The sequence below is a fragment of the Cynocephalus volans genome, chromosome 8 (assembly GCF_027409185.1).
Source record: "Cynocephalus volans isolate mCynVol1 chromosome 8, mCynVol1.pri, whole genome shotgun sequence".
Taxonomy (NCBI): domain Eukaryota; kingdom Metazoa; phylum Chordata; class Mammalia; order Dermoptera; family Cynocephalidae; genus Cynocephalus; species Cynocephalus volans.
The window spans coordinates 84,293,330-84,312,446 of record NC_084467.1 but is presented as its reverse complement, the minus strand read 5'-3'; positions in this window follow the sequence as shown (position 1 = coordinate 84,312,446).

Sequence of the window (19,117 nt, the reverse complement as noted above, 5' to 3'; positions counted from 1 at the left end):
CCCCCACAGCTTGTTTTCTGGTGGTTTTAAGCTTTGACCTTATACCTTGTATTCTGAATCAATGCATTTTCTAGAAACACTGCTCAGTTATTGCTTATTTGAAGTTCAGAAGTATCTGAAATTCATGTCTGATGAATTTTCATTATTTATAGTCATGTATGCCAAAAGAGAGAAAGGAAGAAAGAAATCCCACTTCTCCTTGGTGCTCTGTGTCCTTCTTCCCTGCTGCTGAATTCATTGTTTTGATTCCTTCGTGCGCTGGCAAACTTTCAAGCATGCCATATGAGAATTTTAAAAATGAAGCTCTCATTTAGGAGTCACATGGTAGTGATATACACACAGAGCTTCAATTTAAACCATTATTGCATACCATCTTTTACCTTTTATAATAATCCATTAAATGCTTTCAAGTATGGAGAAGGAATAGCAACCTGTAGATCCAAATGGAACCCAGATGACCTATAAAATACATACTGCCTCCCTGCCTGAGTTGTTAGAGCTCTCATCTCTAATGGATGGCATTGTTATTTTACCATCCAGATAACCACACACATCAATTATATGTTCTCCAATGTCTTGAATCACTTTTTGAAGGCAACCTGTCTTTTGGTTGTTACATATGTCATTTTTTCTTAAACTCTGAAAAAAACTTGGGGTGTGTATGACTGTGTCTGTGTGTGTGTTTATGTTGTAAATGATGATGTCCTTGTTTTAAATATATTAATTGATCACTGGAAAATACTTTGAGAGAACATTCAGTGTTTATTCTCCCAAGCTTAGACTGTACTAATATTTGTTCTGTAATTTTCTATGACAACAAGAGTACAATCTATGGCAAGTTTTTTTTTTTTAAGTGCTATTTAGATTGCTTTGAAGTTGTGAATTAAGGCTTAATTTCTCATTTAGACACAGACACATACATATCTATCTGCCTCCTTAAATATATTTTATACTAAGATTGATGATCAAGATATGCTGTGTCTTATAAATAACACACGATTAAAGACAAAACAATTATGGAAAAGCCACTTTTGATGTTTTTAAAACTATTTCTCCAAATAATCTTGTATGGTGTCCTGCAGCAAAACATTTGACTTTCATTTGCAATATGATCACCCAAAAGTCTCAAATCATTTCATTACTTTAAATCCACAAGTTTTTATAATATCCACAAAGAAATTCCTAGAAAGCATGGAGCTGCACAAAACCTTTTACACAGTAAGAGCAGTTGGTTATCAACACTATTGCTTAAAAAGACTTAGAAAGGAAATTGTGCCGTATCTCTTATTAATCACTCATATGGTTTTCAACTAAGATTTCTTGTTGATTTTGAGCATGTTGTTTTATTTTGTTTGGATTGGTTTTTCCTATTTGCTTTATCTTAAGAACATCCTAGTAAGTTTAAGACATTTTCTTATTTTTCCAGTCTCATAGGGAATCAAGGACATTTGCTTATTATCTTACAATACATAGTAATAATGATAATATAATTATTGAATTCTTGATATACTACATGCAATATGCTAAAAATTCTTTACAACCATTACCTCATTTAAACATCTTGATAATCCTAGTTCTTGGCACTGCATAAGACATTCTCCTAGGCTATATCAAGTAACAGTTTCAACGTAAAACAGCTAGCAATCAGTTAAAATAAACAACTGAAAGCTTACACTTACATACTTCATCAACAGTACAAAAAAAAATACTGCTCTGTATGACAGGAAGCTTTGAAATTAGGAGAAATCAAGAATGTTAAACATTGTCTAGTAGTCGATGAAACAGTTATCGAGTGCTTTTTAGATCTCTTTTCTCTCTTTATTCTTGCCTCTGGGTACTTCATCTGTTTTCTTCACAAGGCCTAGAGTTTTGCCAGAATTCTAGTGCCACATTTCCAATGACTTGTTAAACCTCTCCACCTTGATGTCCTACCAACTCTTTAGGCCTCAAAATGCCCAATTTCTCTGGACTTCCTTGTTTCCGTAAATGGAATCTCCACTCTTCTCCGATGCATAACAATCTCCATCCCTTTGATTGACAAACTCACCTTGGAAGTGCCTTTTCATAGGGTCTGGCTCCTCCTTCTCATCCCCATAACCGCAACCCTCGTACTGCAGCTCCTTTATTTCCCATCAGTCCTCTGTATTAGCTCCTGCTTGGTCTTCCAGCTTCCACCATATTCCAAATATCTCTTCCAATTCCAATGTATCATATATCCTATTGCCAAAATAATCTTCCTAAAATCCCCTCTCTTTACATCACTTCTGGAAAATCTGTGGTCTTCTATCATCTACCAAAATAATTACTGAGTTTTCAGCCCAGCCATCAAGATTTTGAAATTTGGCACTTTTCTGGTCTTATCTCAACCATTTTCCATATATATTCTGTGCCCCACTTACATACTTTACTGTACTTGAAATGTTCTCCCTGATTCTCTGCCCATCAAAATTGGGCATTCTTCAAAGCCCTTAAAATTTTTCTCCTCTATAAAACCTTTTTAGATCTTTTCTAAGCAGTTTTAGTGTCTCCCTTTTCTCAACTCCCTTTTGAATATTGTGTTTTTCTTAAGAGATTCACCTTTACTTGTAGTATAACCAGTCATGTGTTTATTTAAGTCATTCTGCTATATTATTAGTGCTTTATGGAAAGGGAATGTATTTTAATCATATTTGTATCCCCTGCAGCACTTAGCAAAATGTGCTATCGAAAGAGAACTTGAGAATGTTTATAAAATTGTATCACAAAAATTGTTAAACATGGACAGGGACTTGGAAAAAAACACATAATATTATTTCTGGGAGAAAAAATATCAGGCAAGTATTATATGGAAGCCCTGACATTTAAGTATTAAAATCCATGTAAAATAAATACTATTCTTTAAAAAAAAAAAAGTGGGGGTGGATAAAGAACCAATTTTTTGTATTATTAGCTCAGCTTTGGGAGTCATTAGAACTAGGAGAATTTCTTGTTCTCATAATATGACAAGGAGAGAAACAGATGTGAAGCTATATTGGAGAGGGCTGAGGAAGTGCGTGGAGTGGAGCTCCTTTGGCCTGGAATCCCTTCCTTCCTTCCTTCCTTCCTTCTTTCCTTCCATCTTTCCTTCCTTCCTTCCTTCCTTCCTTCCTTCCTTCCTAACTTCTATTCATTTCACCAAATTATTTAGATGTTACTTCCTCCAGGAATCCTCCCCTAACCTCTTCTCTTCCCAAGGTCTATGTTGGATATTTATCTTTCACAACCCCATGATCATCTTATATTGTTTTGAATGTTTCCCTGAAAAATGTGAATTTCTCGAGGGTAGGAATTATTTTTTTGGTCTTTATATATTCAACTTGACACAGTGCCTGGCACAAACTAAATGCTTAGTAAATATTTATGGATTGAGTTCACTGATTCATTACACCGTTTCTACTATCTGCTAGCTACGACCCTTGGTCAGTAACCTATCTTTGAACCTCACTTTTCTCATCTGCAAAACGAAGATCAAAATTTCATTTGAGCTAAGGTTGTGATGAAGGTCAGCCAAGATAATGCATATAAAATATATGGTACTATTATTACATATACATTATATATTATTTTTAAAATAATATTAATATAAATCATTCACTTTTAAATTAATTATGTTTTGATCTCATTTCTACCCAGAACACTGCTTTCTACTAATCACTCATCATTTAGCATTTTAATTAGGAAGTAAATGCAATGCTTTTGCATATTTCTTGATATACATTTATTTGATAGGAATAATATTTTTATTGTCCAACTCATTTCTCTAGCCCATTATCATGGTTAATTAAAAACTGACACATAGACTAACACTTCTGCCATGAAGGATTAACTGTCAGGGTAATTCTGTTCTCTATGACAAGGCATTAGACATACAGGAAGCCTAAGACTGTAATCTTGAGAGAAAGTAAACATAATGAGTCCCTCGATTGCACCAGTTTACTGCCGGGAGGCAGTTTATAGACCACACTACAGAGTGAGGGCCTGAACAGAGCCTAGCAGTCTCTCCGTGAGTTAAGGACACAGAGATCAGAGTTTATGAAGGCAGAGCCATTTAGATTAGCCAGTTAGAATATGAGAGAGAAGGGGGCTGCTCATGGAAATTGCTCTGGAGAAAGATGTGGAGGTCCCCTTCAACTGTTAGCTGAATAAGGATTTGGGCAAATAGGTGGAAACATCCACAAGGTTGAGAGAAGAGACACTGGTAGCAGTATGCCAAAGCATATCTAGAGTTCACATGTGGCTGGGAGTAGTTGATAGTCCAACCAGCTTGAAGCGAAAGAGCTCAATACATGAGGACACCAGGTAGCGTCTTCAGCAGGATATCAGTTTAAAAGCAGTATTTGAAAGTATCAAGATGATACCAAATAACTACTAGGTATTTTACAAGAGAGAAATAAAAATAGACACCCATATAAACGTGCACTGGTGATACCAGAGGAGAAGGTCTAGGAAGGCCCGATAATCAGCCTTAACCTACCCTGTCCTCTGACCAGGCCCTTGACTCTGCCACAGGAAAGAATTCAAGAGCAGAGTCACAGTAAAAGTGAGAACAAGTTTAATGTAATGAATAAGATATACAGATCTCACAGGGACAGTACAACCTAGCTGCAAAAGCTGAGCAGGTTCCACACCAAGTTTAATAAAAAAGTAAGAAATACACATTCACAGACGACGTGTAGGCTGGCTCTAGAGTGAACAGCAGCCTACTAAAGGCAAGTTTAATGCGAGAAAGAAACATACACATCAGGCAAAGTGTAAGCTGGCTCTAGGAAAGTGAGCAACAGCCCCATCTTCTACAGGATTCCACTTTTATAATTTCGCTATCTAATACATATTCATACTATCTAATAAATCTTCATACCATCTAATAAATATTCAACTAAAGAGATGGTTCCCATTTACCTAGTCCTGCACATATTCAGTTGGTCTATTTTATTTTTATTTTTCTCATTGGTTATGAACATTGATGGGATACAAAGTTGACTGTCACCACTTGTGCCCAAGATGTGATGGCCAGATCAATACTACCAGCATGCCCATTGCCACAAACTGCAGTTATTCCCCATGACTCCTACCCAGTTAAACCCTGACCTTCCTCCCCCTTCCTCGGGCCCCTACCCTGCTCTGCAACCCTAGTGTGCTCTCTCCCTCTGCAAGTCCAATGCACCACTGTGGACTTTCTTTCCTTCTTTCTCTCTTAGCTCTCACTTATGAATGAGCACATGTGGTATTTTTCCCTCTGTGCTTGGCTTATTTCACTCAACCTAAGTTTCTCCAAGCTCATCTATGTTGTTGCAAATGGCAGAATTTTATTCTTTTTTATGGCAGAGTAACATTCCATGGTGTATATATACCACATTTTCCTTGTCCAGTCGTCCGTTGTTGACTTTTAGGTTGGTTCCATATCTTGACTATTGTAAATAGAGCTGCAATGAAAACAGGAGTGCGGGTATCACTTCAAAATGATGATCTCCATTCCTTTGGGTATATACCCAGAAGTGGGATTGCTGGATCATATTGTAGATCTATCTGTAGTTGTTTGAGAAATCTCCATACTGTCTTCCACAGTGGTTGTACTAATTTACAGTCCCGCCAACAGTGTAGTAGTGTTCCATTCTTTCTACATCCTCACCAGCATTTGTTATTCTCCATCTTTTCGATTGTAGCCGGTCTAACTGGGGTGAGGTGATATCTCAGTGCGGTTTTAATTTGCATTTCCCTGATGGTTAATGATGTTGAGCATTTCATCATGTACCTATTGGCCATTTGTATGTCTTCCTTTGAGAAGTATGTATGCAGCTCCTTTGCCCATTTTTAATTGGGTTATTTGGTTGTTTACTGTGTAATTGCTTGAGTTCCTTATATATTCTGGATATAAATCTCTTGTCAGATGTAGAGCTTGGAAAAATTTTCTCCCACTCTATAGGTTGTTGTTTCACACTGTAGATTGTTTCCTTTGCTGTGCAGAAGATTTTAGTTTGATATAGTCCCATTTGTTTATTTTTTCTTTTATTGCTTGTTCTTTTGGGGTTCTTGTTCATAAATTCTGTGCCCAAACCTAGTTCTTGAAGTGTTTCCCCTACATTTTCCCTTAGTTGTTTTACAGCTTCAGGTCTTAGATTGAAGTCTTTAATCCATTGTGAATTGATTTTGGTACATAGTGAGAGGTGCTTGTCTAGTTTCATTCTTCTGCATATGGATGTCCAATTTTCCCAGCACCAGTTATTGAAGAGGCAGTCTTTTCCCCAAAGTATGCTTTTGTTGCCTTTGTCAAATATCAATTGGCTGTAAGCCTGTGGGGTGAATTCTGGGTCCTCTATTCTGCTCCACTGGTCTGAATGTCTATTTTTATGCCAGTACAATGCTATTTTGGTTACTGTAGCTTTGTAGTATAATTTGAAGTCAGGTAATGTTATGCCTCTGGCTTTCCTTTTTTGCTCAGGATTGCTTTGACTATTTGGGGTCTTTTGTTGTTCCATATGAATGTTAAGATTGTTTTTCCATTTCTGTGAAGAATGTCACTGGCATTTTGATGGGGATTGCATTGAATCTGTAGACTGCTTTGGGTAGTATGTACATTTTCTCTATGTTAATTCTTCCAATTCAAGAGAATGGAATGTCTTTCCATCTTTTTGAGTCTTTAATTATTTTCAGTAGTGGTTTGTAGTTCTTGTTGTAGAGATCTTTCATCTCCTTAGTTAAACTGATTTCTAGGTATCTTGGGGTTTTTTTGTGTGTGTGACTGCTGTAAATGGTCTTGTTTCTTGATTTCTCTTTCTGTTAGTTCATTATTGGAGAATATAAATGCAACTGGTTTGGGGGCATTGATTTTGCATCCTGCAACATCACTGAAATTATTAACCAGCCTTAAGAGTTTTTTGATAGAATCTTTAGGTTTTACTGTATATAGTATCATGTCATCTGCAAATAAGGACAGTTTGACTTCATCTTTTCCACTCTGGATGCCCTTTATTTCTTTTTCTTGCTGGATTACTCTGGCTAGTACCTCCAGTACTATGTTAAATAGAAGTGGTGAGAGTGGGCATTCTTGTCTTGTTCCCATTCTTAAGGGAAAAGCCTTCAGTTTTTACCCATTCAGGATGATATTGGTGGTGGGCTTGTCATTGATGGCTTTTATCATGTTGAGATACTTACCTTCTGTACCTAATTCGTTGAGTCTTTATTATGAAGGGATGTTGAATTTTGTCAAATGCTTTTTATGCACCTGTTGAGATAATCATTTGGTTTTTGTCCTTTATTTTGTTGATGTGATGCATCACATTTATTGACTTTTGTATGTTGAAACATCCTTGCATCCCTGGGATAAATCCCAATTGATCATGGTGTATAATTTTTTTGATGTGTTGCTGTATTCTGATTGCTAATATTTTGTTGAGGATTTTTTCTTCTATGTTCTTCAAGGATATTACCCTGTAATATTCTTTTTGTGTGTGTCTGGTTTTGTCTGGTTTTGGTATCAGGGTGATGCTGACCTCATAGAATGTGTTTGGGAGAAAGGCTTCTGTTTCAATTTTTTGGAATAGCTTGAAGAGAATTGGTATTAACTCCTCTTTCAAGGTTTCATAGAATTCAGGTGTAAAGCCATCTGGTCCTGGGCATTTCTTTTTTGAAAGATTGCTGATTACTGCTTCAAACTCTTCACTTGTTATTGGTCTGTTCAGGTTTTCTATTTCTTCTTGGTTCAGTCTGGTAGTTTCTTGTGTCCAAAAGTTTATCTGTTTCCTCTACATTTTCATATTGTTATACAGTTGTTTATAATAGTTTCTGATGATTCTTCATAATTCTGTGGTATCAGTTGTAATGTCTCCCTTTACATTTCTGATTTTTGTTATTTGGTTATCTTCTTCTTCTTCTTCTTCTTTTTTTTTTTTTTTTTTTTTTTTTGTTAACCTAGCTAATGGTTTGCCTATTTTATCTCTCTTCTCGAAAAACAACAAAAAAAACCCTTTTTGTTTCATTGATCCTTTGTATCATTTTTTGAGTTTCTTTTTCATTTAGTTCTGCCCTGATCTTAATTACTTCCTCCCATCTACTGCTTTTAGGATTGGGTTGCTGTTTTTCTAGTTCTTTGAGGCATAATTTAAGTCTTTCAATCCTTTTGATGTAAGCATTTATTGCAATAAATTTCCCTCTTAGTACTGCTTTTGCAGTATCCCACCGGTTTTGCCATGATATATCTTTATTTTCAGTAATTTCAAGAAATTTTTTGATTTTCCATTTAATTTCTTCTTGGAACCACAGGTCATTCAGGAGCCTATTGTTTAGTTTCCATGCATTTGTTTAGTTTCTAGCATTTTGCTTGTAGTTGATTTCCAGTTTTAGTCCATTGTGGTCTGAATAGATACTTGGAATGATTTCAATTTTTTAAAATTTTCTGAGACTAGATTTGTGACCTAACATATGGTCTATCCTGGAGAATGTTCCATGTGGTGATGAGAAGAACTTATATTCTGTAGATGTTGGATGAAATATTCTGTAGATATTTGCTAGGTCCAGCTGGTCTAAGGTGTAGTTTAAATCCTGTGATTCTTTATTGATTTGTTGCCTGGAAGATCTGTCCCATGCTGTAAGAGGGATCTTCAGGTCACCCTCTATTATAGTATTAGGTTCTATTTCTTTCTTTAGATCCAGGAGTGTTCACTTTATATATTTGGGTGCTCCAGGGTTGGGTGCATACATATTTATGACTGTTCTGTCCTCTACCTGGTTAGATGCCTTTATCATTATATAGTGTCCACCTTTGCCTCTTTTTATGGTTTTTGGTTCAAGGTCTATTGTATATGATAGAAGAATAGCTACTACTGCTCGTTTTTGGTTTCCGTCTGCATGGTATATCTTTTCCCATCCCTTCACTTTTAATTTGTGTGTGTCTTTGCAGGTGAGGTGAGTCTCTTGAGAACAGCATATTGTTGGGTCTAGCTTTTTAATCCAGTCAGTCTGTGTCTTTTGAATGGGGGGGGCTAATCTATTTACATTTAGGTTGCTACTGACAGGCATTGTTTTACTCCTGTCATTTTATTACTTTTTGTTTAGATGTTTTACATATCTTTTGTTCATTTCTTCCCCTTTAATTTCTCATCTTCAATTTTAGTTGGAAATCCAAGATGGCATAATTTAGCTTCTTTCTCTTTTTCATTGCATTTTTGTTCGAATGGCAGGTTTTGCTCTTGTGTATCTATGATAGTGATTACAGTTTTTCAGATTTCAGATGCAGGACTCCCTTGAGAATTTTTTGCAGGGCTGGTTGTGTAGTGGTGAACTCACACAATTTTTTTTTTTTTTTTTTTTTGTCTATGATGAAATACACTATTTCTCTCTCATTTCTAAAGGAGAGTCTTGCTGGGTAAAGAATTTTTGGCTGGCAAATTTTTTCTTTTAGTATTTTGGATATATCATCCCACTTCTGGCATGCAGGGTTTCAGCTGAGAAGTCTGCTGTTAGTCTGATGAGGGTTCCCCTATAGGGGACTTGATGCTTTTTTCTTGCTACTTTTAGAATTTTCTTTGTCTTTGAGCTTTGTGATTTGACTATAATTTGTCTTGGAGACAATTTTTTTGGATTCAATCTGCTTGGGGATCTTTAGGCTTCTTGGATCTAAAGGTCTGCATCTTTCCCTATGTGTGGGAAGTTTTCTATTATTATTTTATTGAATAGCTTTTTCATCACTTTTCCTTTCTTCTCCCCTTCTGAAATACCCATGATTAGGATGTTTGAGTGCTTAAGGTTGTTTGCTAGATATCTTAGATTTTCTTCATTATTTTAAATTCTTTTTTCCTTTTTTGTCTATTTGGGTTATTTCACAAAAACCATCTCTGAAATCAGAAATTCTTTCTTCTGCTTGCTCTAGCCTGCTACTCAAGCTCTCTGTTGTGTTTTTTATTTCATCAAGTGACTCTTATTTCTAGGAGTTCTGCTACATTCTTTTTTTAAGGTATTAATCTCTTTGTAAATTTCCTCCTTCATATCCTGGATATTTTTTCTTGTTTCATTGTGTTCTTTTACTGAGTCTTTTCTTATCTCTTTGAGTTTTCTTAAGATCATTGCTCAGAATTACTTTTCAGATATTTCAAGGGTTTCCTGTTCTATAGGGTCTGGAATTTGAGTATCACTGTACTCCTTCGGTGGTGTCATATCTTCTTGTTTGTTTGTAGCTCTAGCATTTCTTTGTTGCTGTTTGGTTATCTGGTAGAGCACTTCTTCTGTTACTCTGGAGTTGGCTATGAGGCTAAAGATTTCCTCCTCTATTTGCAGACTCCCCTTGTGACACTATTTGTATTGATGTAGTCGAGTGTGTGCAAGAATGCATGTAAGGTGGCCCTGGCTGCTACTGTGGTGGTGAACCTTTCTTGTGGTGACAGTAGGCGTGGTGGTGGCTGTGGTATACCACCTTGGCTCCTCTTCCAAAAGTGAGCAGGGCTTTCTGGGGCTGGAGTGTGGGTCCCCAAAGGCATGCAGGACACTATTCACCTTGGTACCTGCTGGAGCTGTGGACGGGTCCCTCTGGACCTGGAGTCTGTGTCCCCAGTGGAGCATGGGGTTTGGCCTACCTCAATGCCTTCTGGGGCTGGAGTCTGTTCCCCCAGTGGCACGCAGGGCTCTGCTCACCTTGGTGCTTACTGGGGATGTCAGTTGGTCTCTTTTAGAGCATGCTTATTGGTCAAATTCCATCACATGCATTGAATACACTTAAAATATTCTAGGTGCTCTCTAGCGCCTCCAAGGGAAGGTCATTTAAGGGGTAAACTCCTTTTTACTGAGCATGTTTGGTCAGTGAGCTACTCCATGGTCACAGTCTCCTTGTGCTGGTACCAAAATAGGTGGTAAAGGTCACCATAACTAAGTACTCAGGAGTGGAGCTTGAATCTTAGGGGAGTGGCTTGAGACTGAGGGGAGTGACCTGAAACCTGATCCCTTGGGACTGAGTACCTCCTACCTCACTAGAATTGTCACTGTAGCTTTATTCATAAAAGCTAAATTCTAGAAACAACCCAATGGCCATTAACTGTTGAATGGATACAAAAATCATGGTATGTTCATACAATGAAATACCATTCATCAAATAAAACAGAGGTGAAATACAGATACACACAAAAGCATGGGTGAATCTCAGAAGTATTATGCCAAGGATAAGAAGTTAGACCAAAGACTATATACTATATGATTCATTTATATGAAATTCTAGAAAACAACTACAGTAAAAGAGAGCAGATCAGATTTTGACAGTGGCAATGGATGAAGAAAGAAGTTTGTCTGCAGAGGGCATGAGGACATTTTCTGGAATGATTTAAATATTCTATACCTGTGTTATGGTTGTAGTCACATGACTGTGTACATTTTTTCAAAACTCATCAAATTGCACACCAAAATAATGAAGATTATTGTACATTTTTTATATCCCAATAAAGCTTATTTTTTAAAAACCTGACCATATATCTAAAAGAGGATTTGTTTAGGTTACTATTAATGTGTCTTGAGTCCTCCACAAAAATCCTTAAGCCTTACACTTATGCCTCACTATGCAATATGTACTCTGTAGCCATCATTAGTTTCAACAAAGATTAGGAAAGTGAACAGGAAAAGTGGAATACTTTACCACTGCCTGTGATGGAAAGGGGCAAAGCTGAAGAGCACTGGGAGGGAATGGCTACTGAGTTATCCAACCAACAGGGTCTGCCACTGCTTCCCACTAAATTTTAAATAAAAAGCAGAATAATTCTTAATATAATGGAACTACCAAGTTTGCTCAATACTAAATTTATCGGGACAGTCAAAACATGCTACATTCTAGTTAACTGTATTTCCTGGTTAACTAGAGAAGTCTTTTGCTTAAACTTTTATCAAAAATATTTCTCAGATATTTAAGAGAATTTTCCTTCCTTAATAAGTACAATATAGGAAAATGTATTTCAATTTCATTTTTATTAATACTGAGTCCTGCAGTGCTCATATTCATCACTTTGGGTGTAAGGTTTAGTTTTCAAGAGAATGTAGAAATGGATGTAGTGACATGTTTCTCAGTTGGATTCCATATAATGCTGGTCCTGCAAACCATAAAATGCTGGTCCTGCAGAGTTCCTTCCTTTTCTTTCCTCCAACTAAGTGTTCCATAGTTAATTATGTTTGGGTAATATTGCCTGTTATAGCCACCTCTTATAATGTCATAAAACGTATCATTAAAATTTCTGATGTGTCCTATCAAAAAAAATGATCACAGAAAAACTCATTAATTCTGTTTGAACTAATTTATCTGAGTAGGTATGTTATTTTTCTTGTAATATACATCAACTTCCTAAGAACTAGAATTCCAATGGGGCATGCTGCTGCTGTTGTGGAAAAAGTATAAGCTATGGAGTTAGACGGAGGTGATTTGAATCCCAACATGGTAACTTACCAATGACTATGTGAATCTCAGTATCTCAGTATTTTCATCTATAGAATCAGCATTATAATATAAAAACGTTTTTGTAAGAATTAGGGATGATGTCTATAAAGTATCTAGCATAATGACTTATGGGGAGTAGATTTTCTAGAATTCTAATTTAGCATCAATGGATCATAATCACTATGTGACTTTTTTTTCCAGGATCTCTATAACTTGGATGTCTGCTCATTTATTTATTTTTTTCTAAAGTCTTGCTTTTACTTTTTTTTTTAATGATGCTCTTATTTTGCTCTAAAAGGGGATTGGGGGAGTGTACTTAATTGAGGTTTCAATTTTAGTTATCTTCTAGTTAATCAAAGTTTTATTATGCAGTGGACAATAGCCTCACATTGCTGTTTCAGTAGGGTTATTGGAGTCTCACCCAGCTACCGGAGGCTTCTTAGGCTCAAATCTAATTCATAGCTTGCATTTAATTGTCTTTTATTCTTTTGTGGGTAAGGAGATTCTCGGATCTTATTCCCACATCTATCATAAGCACCTGTAAGATTTCAGTATGGTTGAGCTAATGGGACGACCATAATAACGTACTTTGGCTCAGCTGGTGCATTATACTTTTGGAAATCTTATTCCATCCACAAATGTGGGTCTTCACATTTTTCCACCAGTAATAATAATAATAACAACTGATGATAGCAAAAGTAATAAAAGTATTGTCTTAATATTTTATACTGAAAAAACACTGGTTGTTTAAGATTGTCAAGGTATTTTCAAAATAAATGTTTTTATTAAGTAATACGCAAGCTCTCTGAACCATTTTGCCATGCCAGGAAGAAGGTCATATAACTTTCCCATAAAAACTCCTTTTTTTTGCAACAGGTAAAATGTTCCACAATAATTGTATTGGCTGTCCATCACAGCACCTCAGGGAAGCACGCTGCTAACAGGGTCATTTTTCCTTCACAGCTGAGGATACCGAAGTATAGACACATTAGTGTAACTTGTCCAAATGAACACTGTGAACTAGTGAACCAAATCACCGTGTGACAATGACACCACTCAAAGGCAGACGTCACACAGGAAATGGCAATGTGAAGGTTAATTTCAGATTAAACTGGGGCAGCTTGAACATTGGGTCATCTAGGGAAGATGTGCTAAAATGCATGGAGACAAGGTTAGTCACGGTTCATAAAGCTTACCTGCGAGTGTTCTCCACTGTATGTTTAAACATTCAACTTTATTTTCACAAAATAGTTGTGGCAGGAAGACTCTCCTTTTATCATCAAAGTGGAGATAGAAAGCAATGCTTTTTCTTCTTCCTAATATCCATCAAGAGCTCATCCTCTTTGGGCTGCCCGAGGTAAGTCTACTCTGTTCATGGGGAATGATTTTCAAAGTTTTCTGACTAAAATCATATGAAGTAATAAAGGAATGCCTGCTTGCTACACATCTGAGAGCTGTTCCCAGTAGCAGCAGTTTGCAGCAGCTGGACTCACTTAATCCAAAGGAGTTAATTGCACAGAGCCTTTCTTAGACACATCCAAAAAGTACTGAGACAGTAGCAGGCCCTTCTAAGTTAGTAGCTCACAAACTGTTTTGAGCACACACTCCTCCCTTCCCACACACATAAATTCTGTTATACTATACACTCCAAATTTAGCATAAGATTTCAGAATTATTACAGACTTTATGGTGCCCTGTACAGACTCCCTAGACTTCCATGGATCCCACATTAATATCTCTCCTTGTCTCTCTCTCTCCTCTCTCTTTCTCTCTCTCTCCCTCTCTTTAACATCATTTCCAGTTTCAAAAAGGAAAACTAGAATCCAGCAAGGATAAATTCTTTCATAATTGGAGGAGATTCTTATCTCTTAATTTCCACATCTCTAAACTTTTTGCAAGATCTAGGAAATTGAGTACAACAAATATTAGACAATAATGGGTTTTTTCAGGCTCTATACTAATTCCAAATATTTTATAGTTCAGCACCCGAAGACAGTTGGTATTCATCGTATCAAGCTAATATCGATTCATGATATTCTACTGTAGTAATGGAGAAACATGCACTGACTCATCAAGGAAAGGTAAGGATAATGCCAATTAAATCATTCTGCTGTATGATGAATACTAATTTTGCAGGGCATGACTCTAATTTATAGCTTGTAATAGTGCTTTGACACCTACCATCATGATATGAATATTTGCGTATAATTTAAAATTTTCAATTATTTCCATTTCAGATTGTTTTTAATTCAAAATGTATACTTTTAACTGACAACACTAAGTGTTGGTGAAGATGTGAAGCAACCAAACTCTCATACATTGCTGTTAAGGGTACATAATAATTTGGGGAAATAGTTTGGCAGTTTCTTATTAAATTAAACGTACACTTGTCCAGCAATTCCACTGCTAGGTATTTACCAAAAATAATTCAAAAGCATAAGCACACATGAAGATTTGTTCACGGATGCTGATAGCTGTTTTATCATAATAGTGAAAAATGGAAACAATTGAATATTTGTCAACTGAAGAAACAAATAAATTGTGACACACACACACAACATAATACTTCTTTAGGAAATAAAGGAATGAATTATTGATAGTTCCAATAGCAGGGATGAATCTCAAAAACATTAATTTGAGTGAAAGAAGCTGGACATAAGGGTACATAATACATGCATTTATTGTTATAAAGTTCAAAAACATACAAAAGTAAGAAAATAAAATATTGGTTACCTATGGTAGGGGGTGATTTTGTTTGGAAAAAAAGTGCAGAGAACTTCCTAAGGTGATAAAAATGTTCTGGATCTTGTTGGGTTAGATGGACACATATATTCATCAATATTGATTGAACTACACTTTTTTTTTTTTTTTTTTGTCGTTTTTTCGTGACCGGCACTCAGCCAGTGAGTGCACTGGTCAGTCCTATATAGGATCCGAACCCGCGGCGGGAGCGTCGCCGCGCTCCCAGCGCAGCACTCTACCAAGTGCGCCACGGCTGGGCCCTGAACTACACTTTTAAGACTTGCAAATTCCACTGTGTGTAAATTACACCCCACCTCCCCTTCCTCAAATTATAACTTCATCTCTGCTTCTGCATTCTCTTACTATTGGTGTTTTCTTGATAGCCTCTTACACCTTGTGGTGACCTCTGGGGCCTTTCCCTGGATTTTCACAAGCTGAGCCTCATGTGAACTCACCACACAGCTGTTCATTGTCAAGTTCCTCTTTTGTATCTAGCGACATCCAGCTACATTTCGCTTGTAACGTAAATGATCCCTTTCTAGAATTCTGGTTTTTCTCATCACCATAAACAAATCAATAATAAAACTCTTTTCTTTTTAACTTGGGCTTCAGACCCTGGCATCTGTGACAAGTCTGCCTCCAGGAAGAGTTAATCTCAATAGGGTGTTTAGCACCTTACTAATTCGCTGATAAACTTTAAATAGAGAAAGATCATATAGTACAGGTTAGTAAGTAATGTGTGAGAATTAGGAACTCAGCCAGTGACTAATGTTATTATGAAGGTAACACTGAGAAGGGTGGGTGTCAATTACCTGTGGCTCTTCGACACAGAAGAATTTGGCATTGTGTGTTCCATGGCACAAGAGGCGGCAACAACCAGGAGTTCACCCTTCATTGTTTCTGCATCGAGGAACTCATTGGTGGCCAACTTTGGCACTTTCTACGTTGCCACACTGAGTGTGGAGGAGTTCTCATGGTGAGGACCATGCTCCGTTGATGTATGCTCATCTCTTACCTGACACTATCTTGGTTTGAGAACATAGTGATCCTTTTTCTGGAATCTTGAGCTTGTGCAATGGAAACAAAGCAAACATGAGAAGAATTTCTAGGTGCTTTTCAGATGCCAACCTATATGGTGCTTTGTAGAATTGTCTGGCAGTTATTATACAATTCCAGGGCATGCCATGGTTGCTAACATGATCTTTGATCTCCATAGTTTTCACTGAGTCTAGAGATGTGGGGTAACAAACTCCATTCCACACTTCATAAATCTGGGGCCACTATCACTTTAGTGTGGCTTCTTTATATTCCACTTTATTATGAATATCTATATAAATGCAAACACTGTTTCTGTGGATATAATTTCATAAAGCAAAACTATCTTCTATCTTTAGCAGTGAAATTCAAGTGGCAAATATGACAAGCAGAGAAAAATGAATGCAGTTAACTTCAACCATCCCTGCTCATCTGAAAGCTTATGTCAGTTTCTAAATAAGCTTTTCATTTTTCTATTCAGTCTACTGATCTTTGTTGATTTACAGCATGAATGAGCATGGCACATTGCAACTTGTATAGTGTATTTTCCCTAAATAATAAAACATTTATTGCAGACACATCAAGCTAGCTAGTGGCTCTAAATTATTGTGGCAACGAAGTGCCATGTTAACAACTCATTTACATCCTTCTGGTGACTCTCCGTTACCAAGGTAAGTAATTTAATTCCATCCAGGAAGAAGACTTTGCAAAGTGTATTTACTACAATTTAGAAAAAAATATATTTAAGTCATATTAGAAATTATGATGAGAATCATTCTGAACTACACAGAAACAAAATTAAGCATTTAGTCAGGATAGACTGAATTATCTCACATAATTTTTGGTAAAGATGTGCTAAAATATTTTTAGAAAACATTATAATTTACAGATGCTCCTCAACTTAATGATGAGGTTGCCCAATAAATCCATCATAAGCTGAAAATATTGTAAGTCAAAAATGTATTTAATACATCTAATATATGGAACATCACAGCTTAGCCTAGCCTACCTTAAATGTGTTCGAAGCACTTATATTAGCTTAGAGTTGAGCAAAATCATCTAACACCAAGCCTATCTTACAATGATGTGTTGAATATCTCATGTAATTTACTGAACACTGTACTGCAAGTGAAAAGCATGGTTGTCTGGGTACTCAAAGTATGCTTTCTACTCAGTGTGTAATGCTTTCCCACCATCGTAATTTCAAAAAATCATTAAGTTGAACCATCTTTAAGTGGAGGACTGCCTATCTACTCAACTATGCTCAATGTATGCTACCTGTCAATTTCTAGGCTTTATTAATTCAATTTGACACTCGATTTTTCATTCATCTTTGTTTTCTACTCCCACTTTGGGCAAGTTACAAAAAGTTGAGTTAGTCGTATTCCTCATCATCAGGGCTACAAAAAGTGATAAATTTGCGGGGAGGGTGCATTCATGTTATTGCCTATGTCACACTTGCATATGTTCATACAAGCACAGTCATCATCCTGATGCAAGGCCCTCCTCTGGTTTATCTCTTTCCTCTTCATCCTAGATCCTGATTCCCTTTCAACTCCTGTACCCCACTAAGTAACACTATTATGCATTTAGGTATATCCTTAAATATGCATGTCTCCCTTTAAAATATCAAGTGTTTTTGTGTGTATGTGTTTTGAATTTTTGTAAATACTATTTCTCCGTTTCTTACTTTTTTACTTCGGTAGAATTTTTATGAATAGCCATTTATCTATGACATCATTAATTTGTGCGAAGGACAGCATTGTATTCTGAAGTATGCATCTTCCACATTTACTTATCTATTCCCCAACTAGAGTGCCTCCAACTCCCTGCCATGATACAAGGTGAATACCCTCATACATGTCCTCTTATGAACCTATAAAGGAATTTCTGTAGGATATATTACAGGAGTGAACTTCCTGAGGCACACACTCAGCGGTCACACATACAAGAGTCCTTCAAAAAGTTCATGGAAAGATTCACATTATCTTTTAATTCTATTTCTCCATGAACTTTTTAAAGTACCCTCATACTCAGCAAGGGTGAACACATAACAGTAAGGATGAATATATACTCTTAAACATGTATGCACACATAGCAAGGATATAAAGAGGTACACATACTCAGGAAGGATGAAAATATATGCAGTAGGTATGGAGACATAGTCATGGAGAATGTACTCAGAGTGACAGTGATAAAACATACTCCATAATCAAATGTCCATATACATAGTAAGCAGGTTTATGTACTCAGTAAGGATATACTCATAATTAGGTTTGTAGATGTATTTAATTTCATAAGCACTGCAATTGTTTTTTAGAATATCTGCAATATATTACAAAAAGTGCCTGAGTGTTCCTATCTCTCCATATTCTCTACAAATTTGGTTTTATTAATAATTATTTTTCTTATTTCATTGATGTAAATTATTATCTAATTTTTTGATTCATCCAGTTACTGTTGAGTTTGAGTATCTCTTAATACATTTATAATCAGTTTTGGCTTACCTTTCTGCAAATTATAAATATGAACTTTCTGCACATTTTAAATTAATTTTCTGTCCTTTTTTTGCTGTGATTTGGGCAGTCCATATATATACTAGATATTATGTCCTATGTACATATTTAATTTCATGTAATCAAATCCATTCATATTTTGGTACCACTACTTTTGCTTTGAGGGATTTTAAGACTTTCCCCAATGATGCCCCAAGTTTCAAAATAGTTTTCTTCCTTTTCTTCCAATAGTTTTATGATTTACCTTTTAGGTTTAGATATCCAACACATCAAGACTCCACTATTTTATGCAATGTAAATTAGTGATCCAGGTTTTTTTTTTTTTTTTTTTCAAATAGTAAGCAATTTCCAGGCACACTTTACTAAATAATACATATATGCACTTGTGGTGCTGTATTTATCACCA